General features: G+C 40.4%; 1 protein-coding gene across 2 annotated transcripts in view; it reads left to right on the top strand.

The window, feature by feature from the left end:
* The first annotated feature begins 593 nt into the window (after positions 1-593).
* The window catches only part of Slc14a2 (solute carrier family 14 member 2), a 426,972-nt gene continuing 403,113 nt past the window's right edge, over positions 594-24,452 (top strand). For both annotated transcript variants that reach the window (NM_019347.4, NM_177962.6), the window contains exons 1-2: positions 594-784; positions 8,962-9,092. The gene's annotated coding sequence lies outside the window, so the exon portion shown is untranslated. The remainder of the gene's footprint in view (positions 785-8,961; positions 9,093-24,452) is intronic.

Below are 24,452 nucleotides of genomic sequence, written 5' to 3'. Positions count from 1 at the left end.
TCCTCTCAAAAATAAGGTGCCAGCTCCCACTGGGAGGTTTTTTTTGGCCTTTTGAAGATGTACCTTTATTATTTTTAATTGTGTGTGTGTGTGTGTGTGTGTGTGTGTGTGTGTGTGTGTGTGTGTGTTCAGTTTCTTTGGTCTTTTAAAACCTTTTTCTCCCAACCTGAGACCTCTGATCAAGCATGCTCATGTACTGACATTCAAGAATTCCAATGGAGTTTTCCACCCTGAAAGGCCAGGTTATGAGTCCTCCTTATCTTCTATCAATTTGAAGACAAAAAAAAAATGTCTTACGAACATATGATTTGTAAAAATTTAACCTCTCAGTAATGTGTAAAGAGAAGGGGGGAAGGAGGAAACAATGTGGTGGGAAGGGAGGTCAAGCAGAACAAGTATGCCCAGAGGATGCGTGGCTATCCATCCAATGGCTCAATCCAAAGAACTGAGATGGGTCGTCCGGCCCCTCGGTAAGAAGCAAATCCTCCAATGAAAACACACTCTGGTCCTCACATATCACTTGAGCACTGAAGGAGAACAAGATGTTGATGAGATTAATACTTCAAAAGGAGGTCTTCCAGAGTGGCAAACCCACTGTAGTGCAGAGTAAGCTGAAAAAGAGGAAAGACAGAGCCGGCCTAGACAGCAGACATCAGGACACCCTTCTAGGCCAGCTCTGTTTTCTGCCTTGAATGCTCAAGGAAGACTGCAAGATCATCTGAGGTGGGCTCTGTAACAGCGTCAGCTCCACAAAGTCATCGCTGCAAAGTTCAGGAGATGGGAGGTAAGGCTTAATCCTTTGACTTTATCTCCTCTCGATAACATTTGGAAACTCATCCCTTCTGTTTGTTGGTGGGGTGATTATTGAGTTCTAAATTTCTTTTCTTTTTTTCTGCCTCACCCTCCAAAGTAAAAATGCACCACAATATGTATGTTTCATTTCTATATAATATGTTTTAGTTGAAACATTTGAAGACGTTGGTCCCCAATAATATTATTCCATGCATGCCTTTTGAGAATGAGTCTTCACAGTATGAGCTTATGCAGCTGTCATTTCATGGTAAGTGACTCCTTAGTTTCTCTTCAAGACCATTTTACTCTCAGTCCAATTCTAATTTATAGAGTTAAAATGGTCATTTAAAATGTAGCCTTGTACAAGAAGATGATCTAATTATTCAGCAACGTAATGAATTATAGAGTTTTCCCAGAGTATTTCACCTGAGAGAACGGGTGTGTCAAATGTGATAGCATGAATTTTCCAGCAAGCCAATGTAGATGCCAGAATATTGAGTGTTTAATGCCATGATCTGAGAGTTATTTTATACAGCTCAAAGAGCAAATGTTGATAATTCATATTTCTTTCCGTAGTACAAGGAACATGCATTGTAATGGAGAAGCTTTTATACACATAAAATATACTAGGTGTGATAATGGTATATTTAATATTCATACAAATAATAAGCAGAAGCTCCTCTATTTGTGATTAGTCCAGAAAAAACAATTTTAAAATCTGAAGCAAACCCTCAAAGAATTCAAGTGAGTTCCTAGAACAGGAAAATCTCTCTCTCTCTCTCTCTCTCTCTCTCTCTCTCTCTCTCTCTCTCTCTCTCTCTCTCTCTCTCTCTCCCTCTCTCTCTCTCAGGTGTGTGTGTGTGTGTGTGTGTGTGTGTGTGTGTGTGTGTGTGTGTGTGGCAGAGCTCAGTATATCTACAAGTGTGTGCATGTACATAGGTATACAGAGGTCTATGTCAGGTATGTTCTCCAGCCCCTGTTTGGAAGGCAGAATCTCCCAATGGTCCCAGAGCTCGCTGATTTAGGTGGACTAGCTGGCTAAGGGAACCGCAGACTCCTTCTGTCACTACCTTCCCTGCTGTTGGAAAACAGACCCAAGCCTGTGAACCTGGCATTTTTTTTTATATGACAGAGGATCAAACTCAGACCCTTATTCTTGTGTGGTAAGCACTTTGCCAATTGAGCCATGATCCAAGCCCCAAATATCAACCTCTTGAAGCTCCCGATTGTCAACCAAGAGGACATATTTAAACCTAACCCACCCAGCTGCCTGGAGATCTGTTCTCACTCTGAAGCCTAAGTGGATATCTGTGGGGTGAAAAGATTCTTGTGAATCTGATTGCAGGTTCCATCCTCACTATGGTAAGGTATGGTAAGGTATGGTATGGTAAGGTATGGTATGGTAAGGTATGGTATGGTAAGGTATGGTAAGGTATGGTATGGTAAGGTATGGTAAGGTATGGTATGGTATGGTATGGTATGGTACTGCTGATCTATGCAGCTTTCTGTGTACTGTGAAACATCTGACTGATTTCATTAACAGTTGGAATTCATTATTCTGGTAACATTGTACACTGCTCTGTTTAAAGCACGTGTAAGTCTAGGCTTAGAGGTAAGCAGAGCGACCTCGTATTCTTACTTCCACTCAGAAACAGCCTTCCTAAGAGGAAAACAGGTACTGTAAATTTATTACGGCTAAAAAGCTTAATGTTAAGCTTCATTGACAATAAAAGAAAGCTAGTTTATAAATTATCATCTTATAGCTAGACTGCCTAATGTCAAGGGAAATCGTATTTAGGCAAGTAAGTCATGATTTGATTTTATTGAATCGAGTTCAGCCAATTAATCTTCATTACATTCAAACAGCTTCCAAAGTTTAACCTCTGATTGAGGTTTACAATTACAACTTCTAGGGAAGGTGCCTACCCAAATGGCTTTCTAAAGATTAACCTCTGCTTTCTGCCTGTGTCTACACTGACACTGGTGAAAAGACATGAAGCAACCATGGTGAACTTAGGACGTGAGAGTGTCTGAGGAGGCACATTCCTTGGGTAACTACCTTCCTAGCGTTGCTCAAAGGTCTAAGCAGGTAATATATGCAGCTGGTCACAATCATGGCCATGGTTGTGGTTTGAAAATAGAGTATCCGTGTGGTGCTGGGTAGGGAACATAGTGGAAAAGGCTTCTCTCTGTATCTTAGCATTTAAACTATAGTTATGACCTGGGCCATCCTCCCGGAGCACCATCTGTCAGATAGGGAAGAGGATCAGAGATTAGCATCGTCATCCCTTTGCTGGTGGACGCGTCCTCACACCAGCTGGTTAAAGGAGATTGAGGTATGATTTTTACAAGTGTAGGTGTATGAACTTTGAGCCGGTGGCCACTAAGAGCTGGTTACACTGTTCTTTTTATCAATTATCTGACAGAGAGTCTTTAATGACTTCATGCTGTAAGTTGCAAAACATTTTATTAGAGTCAACTCTAAATTGTCTGGGGAAGGAAGGAGCCGAAAGAGCTGGACATCCACATTTGTTGAACAGAACAATATAATGAAGACCGCTGGGGGTTAAACACAGAAGTAGGGAAAAGGTCATGGCTGTTGTGGTGCTTATGAGCCCTTGATGAAAAAAATAGATTCGGCAGGTGCAATTCAAAGACATACGGTCCAAGGCTTCACTGCTTGCACTGGGTCTAAAATTCCATCAGCACAGACCCTATTCAGGGGGGTTCAAAATCTCTTCGGTCTTTCTTGTGTTAGTATGTAATGATCCCATAGAAGACAGAATGCTTCAAAGAGCACGGGCTTATAGAGAAGACACCTAACTGGACCTGTTCTGAACCATATTAGCTTTTGGTCAGAAAATAGAGTGAGTCTCTGCTATTTCCACACAGAAAGCTTCTAGACACCTCTCTTTGGTACAAGACAGAGTGCCTAGGCAGTTCTGAAAAACTGGAGGGTAAGAGGGAAATTTGTGTGTCAGATCTCTGGTCTTAATTGGAGCTCTGAGTTACGCAGAAGGTTTGTCCTTAGAGTATGAGTTGACCACATGATTGGAGAGAGTGGTGGGTGGCAGTCCTCCCATGGACACGGAGAAGTTTGCATGTGGTTTCATCTGCACCAGTAACATAGAGGTCTTTACCCTGAAATGAAGCAAACAGTTGTCTTAGTAAATGTGATGGGGGAGGAGTACAATTCTAGGCCTTGTCTCAGAATATTCCTGTATTATGGGTAGTTTGTGTCAACCACTGGAGGACATGGTTTTTTTGAAGACTACAGTCTTAGAAATGTAGAAGACTAGATCCCACTTATTCATATGAAATGTGGGTACATGTGAGAAAACAAAGTCCCTTCCGGAAAAGGTAGTATATGCACATACACTACACACACACACACACATACACACACACAAAGAGAGAGAGAGAGAGAGAGAGAGAGAGAGAGAGAGAGAGAGAGAGAGAGAGAGAGAACAAGAGATACCTGATTTTAAAATGGACTTTGATTTACCAAGACTAGCGTCTGTAACACTTTATAAATTGTGTTATTGCCTTTTATTGCAGTTACAGGAGTCTATGAGCATGTGTTTCTCATTAGATATAGATAGAAATTAATTTACTATATTCCAGTAGTTATTAGAATTCATATCTTTCAAAGAAAGATGAAGTATTACATCTTAAGTGAAGATAAAATAATTGAAGCTGTTGGGATCCCAGTTGGGAGGGCGCTCTGTGAAGCTGTGTGCATGAAAAATACTAAGAACACCTAGAACTAGATGGTGTGCTACTGGGTCAATGATCCATAAACTGTGGGCATTTGAAAAACAGGAGAACACTGTCCTTTGAAGCTGTCCTGAAAATAAGGGTCTTTATGTGAACTCAGAGGGTGTTCTGATCCAATTAGGTGATTCCCATGTGATAGGAAGCCTATCACTCTCTGGACTGTAGAATACTTGAGAAATGGGCTGTGGTCCAAGTATACAACATAGAAAATACTTCTCTATAGTTTATTTTGGACCTGATTGATAAATAACGTATAGTTAAATATATTCAACCGGCCAGTCTATCTCTGTGAGCAATGAAAAGGCTTTTCAGACATTTCAAGCTCGGGCAGGAAAAAAGCAAAACTTGCCACTAAGATCCATGTAATGTCTGACCATTTCAAACTGCTGGAAGAAGAAAGGAAGAAATAGAGAGATGAAGGAGAAATGAGTAAGGGAGGAGAGTTATCAGGGAGGAAGAAAGGGAGGGAGGGAAAATAGAAATGAAAATAAGAAAAGGGAAGGGAATGTGAAACAAAGGGAAAAGAAAAGGTGTGTGTGCGTGTGTGCATGTATATGTGTGTGCATGTGTGTATGTGTATGTATGAGTGTGTATTGTGTGTGCATGTGTGTGTATGTGTATGTGTGTGTTTAGTTGAAAGTCCAAGGTTAAAATAAACAGCTGAACCCGATAGTTTAGCCACAACACTTGAATATGCTGCTACCAGTAGTTCAAGAATCAGCCCGCACACACAGAGAGTTCTTTTCTAAGGGAAAATATGAGAGTTACAATGATACCTATGTATGAAAATGTGATAACCAGAGCCATTACTTTATCAATTAATTGCAAAATACCCACAAGATTCCCAAGGAGAAGAGGAGGAGGTAGAAGAAGAGTAGGAAAGGGAGAAGCAGGAGGAGGAAGAGGAAGAAGACGCTACTGACTGTACGATGAGAAGCAGACCAGATTTGTAAAGCCCAGTGTAAAATCTATAGCATGATTTTTGAGAAAATTCACTCATTGCAAAGTAGTTTTTATTAAACATTTTCATATAATATATTTTAATCAAAAATTCCCCTCTCCCAACTCCTCCCATTCAGATCCTTTAAATCACCCAATCTCACACATTCCCCACCCCCTAACAAACAGGCAAACAAATTTTGAAAGGATAAATTTCTATCTATTTAACAAAGTAATGGACCTCTTCAAAATTTGTTAATGTTACCTCGAATCAAAGATTCTTATGAACCTGGTCATGGAAAACCTAGGCTGTGACCAGGTGTGACCCAATAGTGAACTATCTTACTGTTCTACTTCAGGGGTCAAATTAAAAGAAACTGCTGAGGAAGATCTGGGTTCATTCCAAAACACTTCTTCCTTTTTTTTTCTTTTCTTTTTCTTGGAGCTGGGGACCAAACCCAGGGCCTTGTGCTTGCTAGGCAAGTGCTCTACCACTGAGCCCCCAAAACACTTCTTATTGATTGGCATGTTCTCTTTCTGCAGCAGTCATTAATGGTTGCAACACTCGGTGTTCCTCATAGAATTTTGCTGTAGCATTCTAGAAGCACAGGAAACTGCCCTCTGCCAATGAAGCAAAGCTTGCGCTTCCCCCTCCCCTCATTTTAAGTTTACATATCCATGTGATTAGGAAAGAGTCAGGCAGATGTGGAGAGAGCAGCCCATTAGAGCTACAAGTCTTCTCTCTTGTCAGTGATTAGCCCTGTGTCCTTAAATATTCAATGGTAGATTCTGCTCGCAGGTTTTTAGGCTTACAGAATTATGCAGGACGTTTTTTTTTTTGTTGTTGTTTTTTGTTTTTTTGGTTTTTTTTTTGTTTGTTTGTTTTTGTTGAGATCTGGGGCTTTCAAATAAGAGCACAGCTTTCTACCTAACTGTCCACAGAGTGAAATAAAACTTTCCCTACCTGGGGTGACAATCTGAAGGCAACTTCCTTTGCAGAAAGCAAAGATGAGCTCTCTATATCAAACCTGTGTAGTGGAAGTGACATTGGAGCTATCCATGTAACCTAATTGTAGGAAGGGGTACCACAGAAAACTTTGTCCTCAGATAGCCACCTGGGCTTGAGTCCTGGTTCATATGATTTTATCAACTTTTCTGAACTTCATATTTATTGTCTTACATGGTGCCCACTCTGTAGAGTTCTACTGAATATAAGATGGTCTAAAACATGGACATCTGTACACATGTAAGGGGTTCTCAATAAAGGGTAGTTTTTATTACTCTACACTTCGTTAGCATGGACATCTCTAACATTCTCCAACACAAATGAAAAAAAACGAAGACTGAGATTTTTGAATAACACCCAAGAAACTTACTTGGGGGAAATTGTAAGTGGGATTTTCCTTTGAAAGCAACAGAAAATATTTCCACGTTTCCTCCTCTGCCTCAGTTTTGACCTGTGGCACCAGGTAATGCCCAGGGGAGCTTTGGAAACCACAAGAAACATCTGTTTTATCTTGACTCTTCTGTGAAAAAACCTCCCTGTCTTCCGTTTAGTATTGGAGTTGTAGAGCTCGCCCTTCTCACTTTTAAAAGACAACTTTAAACAAGATGCTTTCCGGTGTCCAAAGAACAACTAAATAAAACAGTGCTCGTCCTCCTCGCCCTTTTCAAACCCAAGGTTTCCGCCAGGAACTCAGTTCTCAGCACTTTCTTCTCAACCTCTAGAAATGTTAACCAATCTCAGGTGAAAGAAAGAAAGAAGGGAAGGAGGGAGGGAAGGAGGGAGGAAGGAAAGGAGGGAAGGAGGGAGGGAGGGAGGGAGAGAGGGAGGGAGGGAGGGAGTAGAACTTCATATGGAAGCCTAAGATAAAGAGTAGAGTGAGTAGCCAATTCAAGGCGGGTATTTAAATTTTTATATGGTTCCAGTTGCCTCTCCTGAAACCTCAGAGAAAAACTCTACCACTAAGAATGAAAGTACAAATTGTCACCTTGTTCTTCTAGCTCTACCCACAAGTCTACCTGCTTCTGCTCTGCCTCTTGCCTCACCTCCTGCACACTCTCCTCCTGCCCCAGTTCCCTCTTGTTCTGCTTTTCCTCCTCCTATAGCAATCATAAACACCATCGCTGGCTATTATTCATCACTCTCCATTTGCCAGACATTACGCTAAATGCCCACTGTATACATCATTATTTAACCTGTCCAACAGAAATGTAATTTACAAAATAGTACTTTCAGGACAAGAAAAAAAATTAAGAGGCTGCTGCTCAAAGATTACAGTGTCTTCGATGCAAACAGACCATACCTGAGTGGGTATCAATCATCGCAATGGAAATGCTTTTTCTGAACTATAAAGCAGCAACATAAATGGAATTTGTGTTACCTTAATGCCATTGTCTGAGGATAAGAGTAAATGGCTTCAATTGCTTACACATGTGGATTGATAGATCAAGCTTAAAGCTTGTTATTTGTTTAAATGGTTTATTTTTATTGAATTATATATGCAATTCATGATTGTGTGTTTTTCGGTAGTGAAGTTACTTAATAACAATTTTGGCGTAAAAAGGAGGAAGGCAGAATATTTTATTAATGTAACCCTTATGTATATTTCAGCCCAACATAGGTTAGACTTTTGCATACGTTATTTTTATGTAAGGCACTTGCCGTATTGTTTGTGTAAACACACCGCGGACCCCATTCTCGGGAGTTATTTGTATCTTATAAGAAGCTATAGTAAGCCTAAGTGATGTCTAGCTATGCTGTGCTTTTGAAGTACCGCAGAACTGTTCTTCAATCCAGGCCTACCTATGTGACCTTGGGACAGTCCTTTAGCCTATATGAAGCCCATCAAATTTCTTCTTCAATAAACCCAGAGTAAGGCTAGATGCTTTCCCCAGTCATCGTGAAGGGGATTGCGTAGGCGAATAAAATACCTAGTGGATGACACACACTCCGTATTATCTGCTCCTCTTTCTTCACCGTCCTTTCATTTTGTTATAGCAACGTGCTTCAGTCTACACCTGCACTGATACTGACCCGCATGATCTAACACGTATGCCTATATGTGCATGCTTTTGCACGCACTCATATTCACATTGGAAACCACATTCATGAGAACATGCATTTATGAAATTCCAGCTATATATCCCACTGCAAATATCAAGCTTTACTTCAATCCATGTGGAACATTACAGAGATCCTTACTTACAGAGACATAACGACTAAAATGTTTCTCTCTACTCTGCCTGGGTGACAATACCCCAGAAGTTGTCCTAGCACCACCTAGTGGGAAATTCCATTTTCTACCCCATGATGTAGAATACTGGTTCCAGTCATTGCTTCCACTCACCTTTTTTTTGGGGGGGGGGGGGGTAGGAGTGGGGGGTAGGAGTGTCCTTCCATCACCCAAAAGAGTGCCCATACTGAATAAGGTGATCTGCACTTCTCCTTAGATCTTTCCTGTTTTCTTACTGAGTGTTTCCGGGTGTGAGTGCATCGCATTGACATCTTCCTACCTCTGTGGACAAACAAGGACAAGGCTCGAATCCCCTCAGTCTACTTCATCAGCCGGACCTGCATGACTGTGAGTACAAGCTTCAATTTAAGTCTGTGTCCTCAGCTCCTTGAAGAATAATTGTGTGTCTTATTAGAACGTCTTATGAATTGGGAGGCGGTGGCACACACCTCTAATCCCAGTACTTGGGAGTTAAAGGCAAATGGGCCTTCTGAGTTCTAGGCTATCCTGGTCTATGGAGTGAGTTCCAGGACAGCCCGAGCTGCATAAAGAAATTGACTTGAGAAACCATCACCACCACCACCATCACCACCATCACCATCACCACCACCACTACCACCATCACCATCATCACCACCACCACCACCATCACCATCACCACCACCACCACCAACAACAACAACACGAGAATAGCTTGCTAAATCTAAACATAGTGACATTTTACATTTTTTCTCTGAAAGAATAAAAAAGTCCTACTTTCAAAGAGAATTTTGATTTTACATAATTCCATAGACCATTTGTTTCCAAGAGATTGGCGGGCATTGGCGTTCTTTTGGTCATGAAGGAATCCAAATTGATTGTAGAAGTTGTTCCTATGTCTCTCTGATTAGCTAGCTCACGTTCATTGCCTTTAGTGGGTGGACTTCTATGCGCCAAAAGAGTCAATAATAGTGGAGAAAATCCAGAGCATTACAACTCTTTTTATGTGCATGATTATTATTCAAACTATGGAAGGTGACTGAGAATTGCAGCTGTGGATGGAGTAAGAAATAAACACACCAATTCATGTTAATTGAGCTGAAGAGCTAATAAGTGCTATGAAAATCCACTCAAACCACTATCAATATTCCAAAGAAATGACCAGACAGAGTAATTATCCTATTTAGGCTTCTCGCTTAACAGTACGCCATATATGAGTAGGGTAGAAAACCAGTGGCCTTCATTCTCCTATTAACCTGTCCCAAATGCCCACCCACATTCAGAGACACATGTATTGGTCTGACAGATTACCCCACTGTGCCACACCAAACATTCCTATACTTGCACTAGTTCTGTTCCTGGTACTTGTGATAAAAATGGCAGAGATATCTACCTAAAAGTCATAATCCAGGAAAAAAAAAAGGACTAAGTAGACAGCAGATAAATGAGAATTAGGAATGAGATTTATTAGTTGAACATAGTCATCATAATATTTCACCACTCATGTAAGCAAAATCCTGTGGAAGAAAGCAAAAATGTGGGCCAGACGTCATGTTCTACCTTTCTCCCCGTGCACATAAATTAGAAGCACATGAACAAACTCAACTCACATGGCAAGAACGTAACTCGTTTGAAAGGGCTGGGTTTGTTTTGGCAAAGGTTGAATGCCCAAACTTTGTCTTCTGATGCCGTTACTCACTGGGTAAGTGCTGGCCACCTGCATAATTTGAGGAATGTGTCAGAATGTCAGTCTCTGGGTTGGGGAAGTGTGAGGGAAGAAAGCAAAACTCCACACTTTCATGAGTTATGCTTGAGGTGATTAATTCGCAAACAGGTTCTTTATCAGTGGTATGCCTTTGTTTCTCTAAGAATGGTCTTTCTTATCCTCTGCCTTTTTTTGCCATATTACGGTCTCTGATATTCTCTTCTTCAACTCAGAAATCATTGTTACTAAGTTGGTCTGTATTGACAACTTCATGTAATATAATCCATAATCATGCTGGATGCTGGAGTAGGGTGAGGGTGTTATTTTCGTCTTTTACTTGGTGCACAGGCAACACTCACATTGATTTCTTGGCTTTCATGGTTGTTAGATGATCATTTGTGCTTGTCCAGGATTGTCTTTATCCGGACTATATTTCAGATGAATCTACAATAGCTCATCATTAACAGCGAACATTTATTGAACATTTATGGGTTGCGGCTCAGGCTCCAGGCTACAAATTGGAGATAATAAGAAAAGTTTAATGTTCTTCTCTACCCTGGAGGATTTTACTATCTATGCGACCATGTTTCTTAAGCAAACAAAGAACAGTAACAGCGAAAGATAGGTTACAGATCACCCCCTCGGAGCACTACAGGAAATAGCTGTTTCTACTCAGAGAAGAGAGAAATTGGTGAGGGCTAGGTAGCCTGAGAAGGTGATAGGTAGAAGAGGGTTGCTGTGACTTCCCAAAAGAAGTAAAGGTTTTGTTTATAGGATCCTTATATCATGTATCCTTAAAATAAGTTTTAAATTGAATCTCAGAAGTGTGAAGGCTTAAAGAAACCTAGAACTTAGATTATAAAAGTGTAGTGAGGATGAGGATGAGATGTTTCTGAAGGTCTCCTAAAAAAAAAACAAAAACAAAAACAAAAACAAAAACAAAAAAAACAAAAAACAAAAAAAAACAAACCATACTGCCTATATTTTAACATGTAATTATCTCATTATTCATGGGGTAAGGCTAAGAATTCATGTTCAGCTGCTTTCGTGGTGCTTCTTTCAATGCCCAATGGCACTCTTATGCACCTCATCTTGCACACGGAGGGAAAGTCAAAGAGTCTTCTAACTTTGTCACTAAGATCCTAGCCTGCTCGCCAAACTGTATGACTGTCTGCTTTACCTAAATATTTCCCTCATTCTCCCACTTGGAAACCCCTTATCAGAAAAGTGGGCATCTGATGACTTGTCAAAGCTAAGCTATCTTTTATATATCAGAAGGAGGAAGCACAGTTGTAGATGCTCCCTCAGGGAGGGGTGAGATGTATTGGACTTTGACCATGGAGAGGATGCTAATCTCTCAAAGGGAATCACAGCTTATGAGAAGGTCTGGGTTGCTGTTGGTTCTTTTTTCTTTTTTTATTGTAATAGATATTCAGCTTTTTTGAAGATTAGTAAGTTACTAGTCATTTTGTAGCCCTTACTCCCAAGACAGATATGTTTTTGTCTCAGCTTACTAACTGAAAATACTGTAGGAAGATTGTGAAGGATTATTAATATTTTTAGAGGAAAAGTCCAGTGGCCTCCCTAATAACAGCTCTTTTTCTTGATCTTTTTCTTTTCTTTTCTCTCCTTTTCTCTCTATAATATCTCTGTAATATAATTCATTTTGGCTTTGGAGAAATAGAGGCAGGGAAGGAATAAAATCCACAGATTCTTCCTTTCACTCCATATGGAAATATCAACTGTGCACAGCACATGACATACCATGGATAAGTGCTAAGAAAGGCAAGTTCATCTTCTCCATTGTAGAGCAGATTCTTGGGTTTAATTTGGGCAAATGTTTACTGAATGTAAAATATAAGATGTTTACTCAAGGATATTCTTCTTTCACAAGACATATCTGTAGGTATTAGAGATTAGAAGGTAGGGTCACCTATCTTCTCTAAGGGATTTCTGTAAAGTTGTGACCTCCAGTTATTTCTTTTGCTGTGGTGAAAGATTCATAATAGAAAATCTACCCCTCTGGCCATTTTACGTGCAGACTTCAGTGGTGTCCAGTATACTCACATTGTTATGCTGCCTCCACCGCCATCCACCTCTACAACTTTTGGGTGACACTAAATTGCAACTCTAATTAGAAGATGATAATTCCCAGTCTCTACATCTCTTGGGCTCTGGTAGCCGCTGTTGTGCTTTCTGACTCTAAGAATGTGAATGCTCTAAGAAATTATAAAGATGGAGTCACATGGCTGATTTTTATGCCTGGCTTAGGTCACATTGCAATATGTCTTCAAGTTTGATCCCCGTGGCACGGGTCAGCACTCCCTTCCTCTTTGAGAGTGAGTATTTATAAACATACACATTTTATGTGTGTAGCCCATTAGAGCTTGGGCAAGCAAAATGTTCATTACTATGTCATCTACCTATGTCCATATTTTTCATATTTTTGGCAACAAGGTTATCTTTATATTGTAAAATGTATAATGATGTGATTTGAGGATTTGAATATGGACGTGCTAGAAAGAATATGCTAAGTGTTTTCAACCAGAAAAAAAAAATGTTCATTCAGAGAAATTTATTAGTTCTTGAGAACAAGTAAAAATAATAGCCTGAATTAAAAAAAAAACATTTCTAATATATTTTAACTCTTCTTTTCTTCTAAGTCTTTGAAGCAATTTAGCAAGGTCAACTCAGTGTCACCAGAGCACTAACCTTAAAAGAGGCTCTTCACAAAAGGGGCATGGGAGGTCAAAAGACTCTCTGAGTGTTGCTTCCAGTGGCATTCATCCCAGATTCTCTTGATACACAACCATTTAGAATTCTCTAAGGAATCTCACTGCTTCAAAGAAGTCTTTCTTTTCCAAGGACATCTGAATTCTGAATCACGTTTAGTTGTTCTTTTTGTAGTACTTTGAAATGTTCATATTAAAACAAGATAAATGTTAAGAAGGTGGCAAAGATCAGAGCATCTGAGACTGTAACATCTCGGTTCCTTCTGAGTTGAACTGAGTGAATTGTGATCCTCAGACAAATAAATTTGCCTCAATTTTCCCATTTCGGGACAAAAGCATTTATACTCAGTCAGAGCATTCATTTGCAACTTTCTGGAGAATTCTTTAGCTGTGTTCAAGTGTTTGTCTACATAAAGAACTCTGAAAAAAATTGATGCAGTAAATAATTTCAGTAATGGTTGTCTGCTTTTATTGTGGAAAGCATGGTTATGTTATTTAAATAAATTTATTTAAATAAAATACTGTTTAAATAAAGATCTCTCCTAAACTTTTGCTCTGTGGAGGAAGAAGTACATGAACACAGTTAAGGCCTTTGTTAGAAGCAAGTTCACTGCAGAATACAATTACTAGCCCTGGAACTCAAGGTGGGAGAACATGGGAACCATGGGAAGACGATAGAAGGCTGGAAGAAAATCCTCAAGGCTCAAGGAAAACACCCAGACTCTGTAGTGGGGAATAATATAAAAGGAGCACAATCCCACAGTAGCGGGAGCACCAGCAGGGTGTTCTCATCTCTGCAGGCTTCCTGGCCCAGAGCTCCTAACATGTCTATACCTGACTGTTCTCATGGTGGGTTGCTGCCATACCGGCCCCATTCAGTGACTGCCCATCTTGCAGTTAGCTCTCATAAATCCCTGTACCCTGGCAAAAATCAAAACTCTAGAGGCTTGTAAAGTATCAATCAGATTCATATCAGTAAATTCTCACCCGGCAAACCTTCCACACAATAAACTCAGAGTCAATTGATATTGATATAAACTGCCCATCGAGATAAGACAAATTGTCCTATAATTATCCATCCCGTATAAGATATTCATAGTTCCTGTGGCTATTTAAAGCCACATGAATCTGGGTCATCCTTCTCCTCCTCCACCTTCCTTCTTCCTCCCCCTCCATACTCTGTTCCATTTGCAAAATTCTCAGCCCGCCTTTCTTTCTCACTGCCCAATCACAGGCTTTGCCTTATCTTGTGACTACCCTCACATGCCTATAGACATCAATCCACAAGACTCTTAGAGAAAGGTGCACTTGCAGAAGAGCAACAAAAATCAACAACAACAAAAAAAATCCATGTCCTGATTTTATGATTTATTTAGCCTTTTCATGTCTATTTTTCTTTTCAATTTTTACCTTCATTTCCCCAAATTGCTAGAATACACATCTTTAGTTTGCTTCTAAGTAAGCAATGTGGTTTTTATCTACAAGAAAATAGAATGCATTAAGCAACTAAACTGTTGGAAGGAGACAATTCTTGCAGTGGGATACAGCAAATGAACATTTGTGGAGGAAGACCACAGAGAGGAAGAGCTACCGACAAATAAAAACTCAAATGTCAATAAAGCCTGGAGCCAGTCAAGACTGAAGGCTACTCCTCAAGGCCTGTACTTGCAAACGGTGAACATTTGGAGTCTTAGCTCAAGCAGCCGAGTTCAAATGGACAGGGAACTTTGAGTATAAGCAGTAGTTATAAAACACTAGTGGAACTTGGGATTGAGATGACATCATCAGCTGGAAAACCGGTGATATTGAGGTAGCAGATGAAGCCACATAGAATGCAGCCAGAAAGAACTCCTTCTTGGTTGGTAGTGATTAAGCAGCTCATTTGCAGGTTGGTAAAAGGTGTCATTCAGTCCTATTTGAAGCAAGTCGCCCGGTCTAACTCCAGTGGTTACCTGTACTGCCCTCATCTGATAGGAGAGTTTGTGTCTAGCAAATGCTATCAAGAAATGACTGTCAAGCCTCTTCTTTTTCAATTAAAGTTATCCAGACCTTTGTTGCTCAGAGTCTGGGTCTCCTCATTCCTCAGTCCTAAGCTTCTGGATCCTCTTAAGGGGAAAATTGTTGGCAAGTGACGTTTCAAGCAACCACTAGTTCATTATACTGAGGCAGAATTTCGAAGTTATCTAATTCAAGTTTGATCTTGGCTCATAAAGGAGTCTGTGAGGGAACGTGTTACCTCACTATTGTCACAGCCTTGAGCCTTGTAACAGGACATGAAACCATTGGAATACACCCAACCACTAAACCTGCTTAGGACATTTAACATGTTATTGTGTCCTTTGATTATAATATTTAGAGACCAATATTAAACTAATTTGAACAAATAGAGGGGAATGTTGAGATCTATATTAATTTTGGGGCTGCATTCAAAGGATCACAGGTCAGCTGGTTTGAACAATAGAAATTTACCTCCCAAGACTAGAGTTTAGATGTTCAAAGTCAGCTATTTGTCACTTTTCTTTTTCCTAAGGTCTCATTATTTTGTTTGCAGGTGGTGACCTTTGCTCTGTGTCTTCAAGTGACCTTTTCTTTTGTGTATATGTATCCCATATCTCTTCTGTATGTAGAAAGTTCTTCTTTGTTAGAATATAAAACATATTAGATCAAGACCCACCCTAGTACCTCCTTTGAACTTAGTCACTTTGTTCAAGGTGTTCAAGCACAGGGATTTTTGAATTTTGGATGGCATAATTCAGCCAACAACAAGATTGCCTGATGAAAGAATTTAACTGGTAGAGGTGACAATAAACTGGAAAATCAATAACTCAAATATGGTTAAGATTTTCTAAATGTCATCTTTGCTCCTTCCATTGTGTGTTCCACAACAAGCACTCCTGTTAGGAGAGAGCTATAACGTTCTGGCAGTCTGACTCCAGATAGTTAATACAGGATTAAAGAGGAAAAGAATTGCCTTCCCTAGCAGCTTGGGTTTGAAACTCCCAGAGATAAGACTTTGATTCTACTATTGCCATCAGGCCGTCTGCAATGGATCAATCATCAGTTGTCACAGGGCACTATGATTGATCCAAGTTCAGTATGTGCCCCCTAACAGGTCATTTAGTTACTAGAGCTGAGGAGTCAGGATCTTAGGGTATGTCAGCCCATTAAAACAGCTGAGAATACTTGGGTTAGGAGAAAGAGTGTTTCCCAAGGAGTATGCTTGGGAAAATATAGACTAGATACTCAGTGTATCATAGGGGACCAAAGGTAGTCAAATGAGCTCAAGAGTTCCAGTGTAATGTAATAAATTTGGTGGGCACATCAGAATCTTGGGGATCAGCAAAGGGTTCATACAGACAAATCCAAAGACTCTGGAAAGTTGCCAAAGGACATGAACCATGGGGAAAATGCATATATTCATAAGTGGGAACTTAAGAAATCTGTAGGAATGTTGACATGGTGGAGAGAGAATATACAAATTGAGGCCAGAGAGCACACATCCTGAAAGAGGCAGTTTGGGAGACCCACAATAGATCAGGAGTGAGCATGTCCTTTTGGCTCTTTTCCCAATTAAACAACCAGGCTCAGAATTTCCATTAAGATGAAGATATGAAGAGGGAGGGATGGAAAGTGTAATTTGTGGTTGGTTCTCTGAGAAAGCTTAAAATTCCCATGTGATGAGTAGAGCCACACGAGTCTGGCCATGATACTGATGAGAATTCGAGGCTGGAAACATCACCACTTTGATTCTATTTAGGCACTTGTTTGAGATGGAAGGATTTACACTGCTGAGCTTTTAGGACCCTGACAGTTTGGCCGGTTTCTATTTATCTTCCTGTTAAACAAGTATGCGTCTTGAGTACTGGGCATCAGCTCCATCTGGCTTCTGTACTGACCTGAAGTTGGAATTCTTATTTGGCACAAGTCCAGCCCATGAAAAAAATGCAGACTTAACTGTGAACAATTGGATACCAAATGTGATGTCACTACAGAAAGAATAACATATTAGAGATGAAGACGGTTCTGTCATAAGTGCTCCAAGAAGGGCGCATTTCACTGAGTTTCCACTGGACTGAAAAGGTGACTGTAAATTCCATAGGCAAAGACAAGGAGGGAGAATGGTCATGGAGAAGAGACCTGCGCACCAACTGGAGGGAGTCAGTCTGAACCAGAAAGTAAAGGTGGGGTAAAGCCAGTATCACCTAGACAAAGGCACAAATGCTTTCGAAGACCAAGTTCCTTTCTGATAGAACTACACTCTATCTTCTGTCAACCCACATTTGAGACTTTCTATGTCACCTGTTATCAGTCAACCTCTTCTCTAAGCTCTAGCCCTACATAGAAGGTCTCTCCCTGTCAACCATTTTATTTCCCAAAGAAACATAACAGGAGAAAACTAAAAAAAAAATCCCTGCCTTCTCAATGCTATACAAAGCCTCTGCCAACACATCCCAAGTAATAGTGTTTGAGAAAGCATGTGAGAGACCATCTCTACCATCCTGCTCATCATCATAGACCATCACGTCCAAAGGCTTGGGAATTTTCCAATAGCTCTAAGGGGTGAAGCCTATATTGTAACCTCCATCCAAAAAGTAGCAAAACTAGAGCTTACAAAGATAGCAGGTCCTATATGAGATCTAGCGATGGTCAGTCCAAGAGTTGGGAATCTGACTATAGACAGTGTGTGATGTCACACTGGGGACTTGGGAAGGACCAAAGCCCATCCCTGTGTCACAGATGTCAGCTGAATTACATGGATTACCCAAAACTTTGGCAATTTGTGTTAAAGTCCTTCCACTGTTATTCTTACCACTTGTTAGCTTGGCACAACCTAAGTATTGGAAGGCTTCAGAGTAGGGTTTTACTATAAAGAAAACAGAGGATATTTTTTTCAAAATAAAAGAGGAGAGAGCATTTCAAGTATTACATTTTCAAGGACTAAGTAGATGCATGAGGCAAGATGGAGTAAAGGGAGAATGGAAGGCCAAGGAAGAAGCAGATTTGGAGTCAAAGGAAGCTTGACTCCAACCTTGACCTTAACCAGTGGACAAATCACAGCTTCTATGCCCCTCAGTTTCTCCTCTGTAAAGCACTGCTATTGAAAGAACTGAGACTAACGCCCTACTTTTGAAACATACTAAATTCTTAGCAGAGTGCCAGGTAGAAAGTACCCGTCGAAGGAGAGTTACTATGTTACTTGCTTTTTTGTGGAGTGAAATTATAACCTGTATCTTACACACAGTGACCACCCCAACCATGAGAAACTTCACCCACTAGACAATTTATCCCACTGGACTTTCTTTCACACAATGCACACATTGCACTAAAGAATACAAACTGAAACTCATCTTTGATGGATTTGTACAATGTCTTGTCTCTTAACCAGAACAAAAGAAAAAAAAGTCTCTTTTTGTTGTTCTGCATTTTAAATTCACTTGGGAAAACCATCATGAGAAAGCCTTATTTCTAGTGAGGAATTAATGAGTAGTTGAAGAAGAAATAGGTTCTTTCCTCCATCCTTCACACAAGTTTTCAGGTGGTGTGTGCATGTGTATGTCGGGGACTGTGTCTGTGTCTGTCCTTTGCTTCCTTGGCTCGATCTCCATGAGCAGCCTCTACTAGGACTTCTTAGACTAGGACATACCAATTCTCTTTCCCATTGACCAATGAAAGTGAAAGGTATCTTCTCCCAGCTACTCTAAGTAGACAGCCACCCTTGAAGACCAGAGGCTGGTCAGCTACCTTGGACAGAGCCCCAAAGCTGAGACCCCCTCAACCTACATACTCCCCACCCCAAGACTCCAGACTATTCTGCACTTCAATTGGTCTCATAGGGGAAACGGGGCCATGGTTAACCCCCTTTGGTGACACATGTAATATAGACACAAACTGCTATGCCGTCCACTTCAGAGAAGCCACTTCAATCCTCTCAGCCACCTTTGACTTTATTCTCACTAATTCCAACCCTTCTTTATAAACTTTAATAGGAGCATGTTTTCATCTGGTCTCAAGGGACTACTTTATTTATTTAAAGTAATACTACAGTTTTAGCCTAATCCCTTGTTCCCAAGGAGTAAGGAGACTCTTTGAACAATTTGTTTTTCCCATCCTTGAAGTGTGAGGGAGACCAAGAGGCAACTGTGGGGGGTCTTGGAGTCCACTGTCATGGCAACAGCTGGATTTTTCTAGGCTGCCTAGCCATCAGCCTCTGGGAGCAAAGCATTAGGAAATAGACCCAACACTTTTATTCTTTCTCTCACATGGCTACAAGTTTCTCCTTTTCAAGAACCAGTGGATAAGTTACGATGAGGCTCCAGCTCAGTTAGGTTTTAAAATAGCAACTGAGACACAGTTCACTCAAGGCTTCAGAGTGGAGACCTCTAAGAGGCAGGGTGGACCAGATGGTGGGTAATAATTGCTCTGCATTTTTCTTCATGATATGGAGTCAAAGGGTGTGTGGTGGAGTCTACAAGAGCTGGAAAATCAAGCATGCTTTAGGAAACAGGAAGAGTTCCAAAATCTTAATCTTCAATGGCTGTTGAGAGACAAAACCACCTCCAATCAGGAAACCAATGTTATTTGGCCTTTATCTGCTGGCCAGTGTCTTAAATAGTTTAAATGAATTAATGCATTTCGCTCGTTTTCTTCCAGTTTCATCAATTTACCAGCAAATATGAAGCATGCACTACTATTATTTCAATATTGTTGATAGAACAAAGTCTATATAAATTACACACCTTGTCTAAGATTATAGACCAAGTAAGTAATCATTGGCTACAGGACACATTTGAATCCACTGTGATTCTCAGGCTGGATTGGTTGGGGTAAGATGATGGGGGTGGCTATACTAATTAAGAATAATTTTGTGTCAATTAGTTAAGTTGCCTAAGATACTTAAGCAAATTGGTATTTCCTGTTCTCTGATAATAAGAGTCCAGAGATGGGTAGCACTTGGTACATACTTCGCAACTCAGCAAGGCAGAAGAGTTCCTTCACCCTTTTTCTCATGCCTATCACCTGATGACAAGGCCACCCATTTCCGGGGTCACGTCTGTTTTCAAGGCAGGAAGAGAAAGGTTGATGTCAGTACTATCTGTTACCTTCTAGCAAGAGGGAAAATGCTTTTCAGAGCCAACCTACAGATACAGAGTCTCATTGGTGAAAAAGAGGCCCTTCACCCTTTCTGCCATGAACTGGAAGGGAGGCTAAAAAGAACAAGAATTTGTCATTGCATGCTCTATGTAAAAGGACTGTTTGCCTCACAGCTCATGTGTCAGATCAGCATTCCTTGATCAGAGAGAAGAGAAAGATCCATATGAAGCAAGTAGAAAAATGATGTCCTATAACAGACCACTGTGGACCAAATAACATAGGAAGAATAGATATTTATTTCTCATACCTGGGAAGTCCAGGATGAAGGTACCAGCATTTGGTCCAGCGATAAGCTTCCTGTATCTTAACATAGCAGCAGGAGCAAGAGCTGCTCCATTAGTGAGACACAAGCCCCCATGCCTCCTGGTTACCTCTCAAAGGAGCCACCTGTTGTCATCACATTAAAAGAACCTGAAATTGGGAGGCAATACATTCAAAGCAAAGAGAGTGAAGCTTGCCAAGGTCCGGGTCCTAGGGGTGAGTGTGTGTGTGTATGTATATGTATGTGTGTGTATGTATGTGTGTATGTATGTGTATGAGTGTATGTGTGTGTATGAGTGTATGTATGTGTATGTGTGTGTATGAGTGTATGTGTGTGTATGTGTGTATGTGTGTCTGTGTGTCTTTGTGTATGTGTATGAGTGTATGTGTGTGTATGTGTGTATGTGTGTGTGTATCTGTGTGTGTATGAGTGTATGTGTGTGTATGAGTGTATGTGTGTGTATGAGTGTATGTGTGTGTATGTGTGTGTATGTGTGTATGTCTGTATGTGTGTGTATGTGTATGTATGTGTGTGTGTATGTGTGTGTGTGCGTGCATGTGTGTGTGTATGTGTGTGTGTGTGTGTGACTTGTATTAGAGAGGGATGTTAGTATAATCCAGAAAGCCACCCTTTCTCTGTACAGGCTTATCCTGCTGCTCCCGTACTCTGTCAGCCATACTTTCTGACTTTCTGACTTTGAATGAGATGCATATTTCAGTTACTATAATTTGTTAAGTTTCAAAGAATTTGTTCCACGCCTTAGGGCTGCATTCCATTGCAGGAAACGGGGTTCGAGGTTCATGTATGAGAAGTTTTGTGTTCTATTCAAAATAGATTGTGTCACTTTAAGTAGATAATAGAAGAATTCTTCCTTTTCTATTTTCATTTTCTCATTAAGAATGTCTTTTCTATAAGACAAAAGAGAATCTGTCATTGATTAAAGGGATTAAGAGTAAGAACAATGAAAATGAGGATCATGTTAGTGACAGAATATGGGGTGATTTATTATTATTACAACATTTTCTTTAAAGTTAAATTGCATTTTGGTCAACAAGAAAAAGAAAAAATATTTCAGATCACTGAACAAGAATATATGGCCTAATTAACATGACAGTGGCAAGTCTTAATAAATGTAACTGTCAGAAAATTCCTGGAGACGGAGCTGTTTCCAAAAGGCATGGGATATCTCTGTGTCTTGTTGGTCAGACTGTGATCTAAAGACTCCCTCTTTGCATAGGTGGGACCCATTATGCTCAGGTGAACCTTCTGGCTACCAGGTTCTTCTGACTGTTTGAAAAGGAATTTTGAACTCTTGGTGACATCTAGATTACACTCGTTTATTTCCATCAAGCAAGGGAAAAGTTCTTCAGAATCCTTTAAGAGGGATTCCTTCATGAAGCATCCATGTGTGACCTCTGCTCTCAAACTGACAGTGGAGAAGGCTAGTGAAGAATCCAGAGTATCACTCTGAGGCTTTTCTCTGGAACTTGTCCTTTACATCAGATTTCCTTTAGCCTTCATATGAAACTGATGTAAATGTCAGTCTAAACTCAAAACCTAACCAAACTGGTTGCACCAGCACACTGAAGTCCAGAAGCTTGCCAAATGCTACACCCCGGGGAACTGCCCCAGTGGATGTTGCCTAAGTTCCTGCTCTTGGGCCAGAATGTGCCAAATCTTGGGCTCCACTGCTTTAATATCAGACATTTCTGTCATACAGCTTCCTCTGCTCACACGGACCTTGACTGTGCAGCCCAGCTCACTTTTTCAGGGTTCCTAATACATTCTCCAGCACACATACCCATTACTACCTCCTGTCCCTACCTCACCTAGGAGCAGCCACTAGAAACTGCTGAGCTTGGCCCCGTCTTTCTTTAGAGAGACTCAGTTTGATATGGTTGGAGCATCTCTCCTTACTTCTGTATCATAAGCCTGTAGTAGTTTCAGAACGCAGAGACAGTTTCTGTGGAAAACACTTAGATATATTTGTGTGACCTCCATGTCTGTTCATTTATGGACCACTTCTACTTAATGCCTAAGCAGCCCTCAGGAACATAGACATAGACACTCAATCCCACCTTACAGAGAGACTGAAGTCAGAAATTGACAACTAACGAGTTAAACGTAGGAGAAAAATACAGGATACAGTAAAAACCCAGTCCCATAAACGAAGGTTTTTGTTTATTTTTTTGTTAGGTCTCTTTCTCTGCTTTCAACCTTCCCTTTCCTGGTTTGTCTGGTGAGTTAAGTGAGGACTTCCAGATCTACCTATGTCTGCCAGGAAATCTTCTGACACTTAGAATGCCATTAACTCAAGTTCTACCATTCCTCAAGCAAAGAGGTGTTCTTGGAACACTGTTCAGTCAACTTCCTGAAATGATCTTAGTCTCTTCAACCAAAGGCCTATTCAGAGCTGAGCATGTTGACTCCTGCCTTTAATCCAAGTGCTCAGGGTGCTGAAGCAGGGGAATTAGAAGCTCAAGGCCAACTTAGATTACATAGCAAGTTCCAGGCCAAGGTAGACTGCATGAGACTCTATCTCAAAAATAATACGCTACCAGTTCAAGGTCAAGGAAGTTACCTAATTCCAGACCTTGCTACCGAGTTTCTATTAGAACACGTCACCCTACATAGTGAACATGCTGAGCAGTGTAAGTCTGTATCTACACTGCATGAGTTCAAACCATTGGTACATATGGGCTTGCTCTATGGCCTTCAGTAAGTTAGCATCCTGTGCCTCAGTTTTCTTATCTTGAAAATGGGATCAATAATAAACTGTATCTCATAGTTTGGAATTGAGTATAATAAGTTCTCTTCAAGGTCATCATCATCATTATCATCATCATTATCATAGTCATCATTAATTTTACCTGTCAGCTGATTCTACTCATAAAAATATTAGTCACCAGATCCCCTCACATGTTTATGGTTTCTCTTCTTGTTCCTCCTTCCTTGCCTCATGAGGTCTGTATTAAGGTTCTTTGGCTGGCATTTACCACAGACTTAGTGACTTGAACATAAAAAGGTCCTGAGACAAAAATCTAATATGGGTCTCACTGATCCAAGGTCAGTGTTTTGGAGGAGTTGTGTCTCTTTCTCGTGGTAGAGAATCCATTACTGTGCTTTATCAAGTTTCTAAAGTGCTTACATTTCTAGGGACACCAACATTGTCCTTGCTAGCCATTTTTTGGAACTATTCCATGATCACAGGCAAAAAGTAGCCTTGAGTCCTAGCATCTGGGTTCGGTTGTGCCCACTTAGTTTAATTCAAGAAAATCTTCCTATTGGGGGACTCTACTGAACCATGAGCAAAGTAACACTCATAGTTTCTGAGACTTACCTCTCGGAGATTCATTATTCTGCTATCTATACAAGTTCTTGGATGCAGATTTTTTTCCCCTGCAAACTTTTCTTCATGAAGCCTGGCATGGAAAAATTTCTCAAAAGGTCTGGGTAAGCATAATATAGAATTTAATATGAAAGACAAAAGGCTCAAGGAGAATTTCATTCCCAAAGACATTTTCTTAACGCTATTTTTTAGCTTTGCAAACTATTACAAAGAGCTGCTCTACTTTCTTGAGTTAATATCTCAGAAAGAAGAACAATATTTTATGCCAAGTTTCAATTATGTTAATTTTTTAATAACAGCAGCAAAAATAAGAAATGCCAAAGCCCAGATTATTTAACAGTATCCTATGCAGTCTCCTTGAGTACAAGTGGATGTAGTGGCCTTACTATCCCAGGTCTGCCAAGTAAGGGACTAATGTACAAAGAGACTGACTCACTTCCACAAAGTCACAGTATAATCCAGAATCAAAAGTTGAAATACTAAAAGTCTGGTGTCTTGATAATCATGCTTGTGATTCTATATGTCTTCC

The sequence above is a fragment of the Rattus norvegicus genome, chromosome 18 (genome assembly GCF_021556685.1).
Source record: "Rattus norvegicus strain SHRSP/BbbUtx chromosome 18, alternate assembly SHRSP_T2T, whole genome shotgun sequence".
Lineage (NCBI taxonomy): Eukaryota > Metazoa > Chordata > Mammalia > Rodentia > Muridae > Rattus > Rattus norvegicus.
This window is presented reverse-complemented; position numbering and strand designations above follow the sequence as displayed.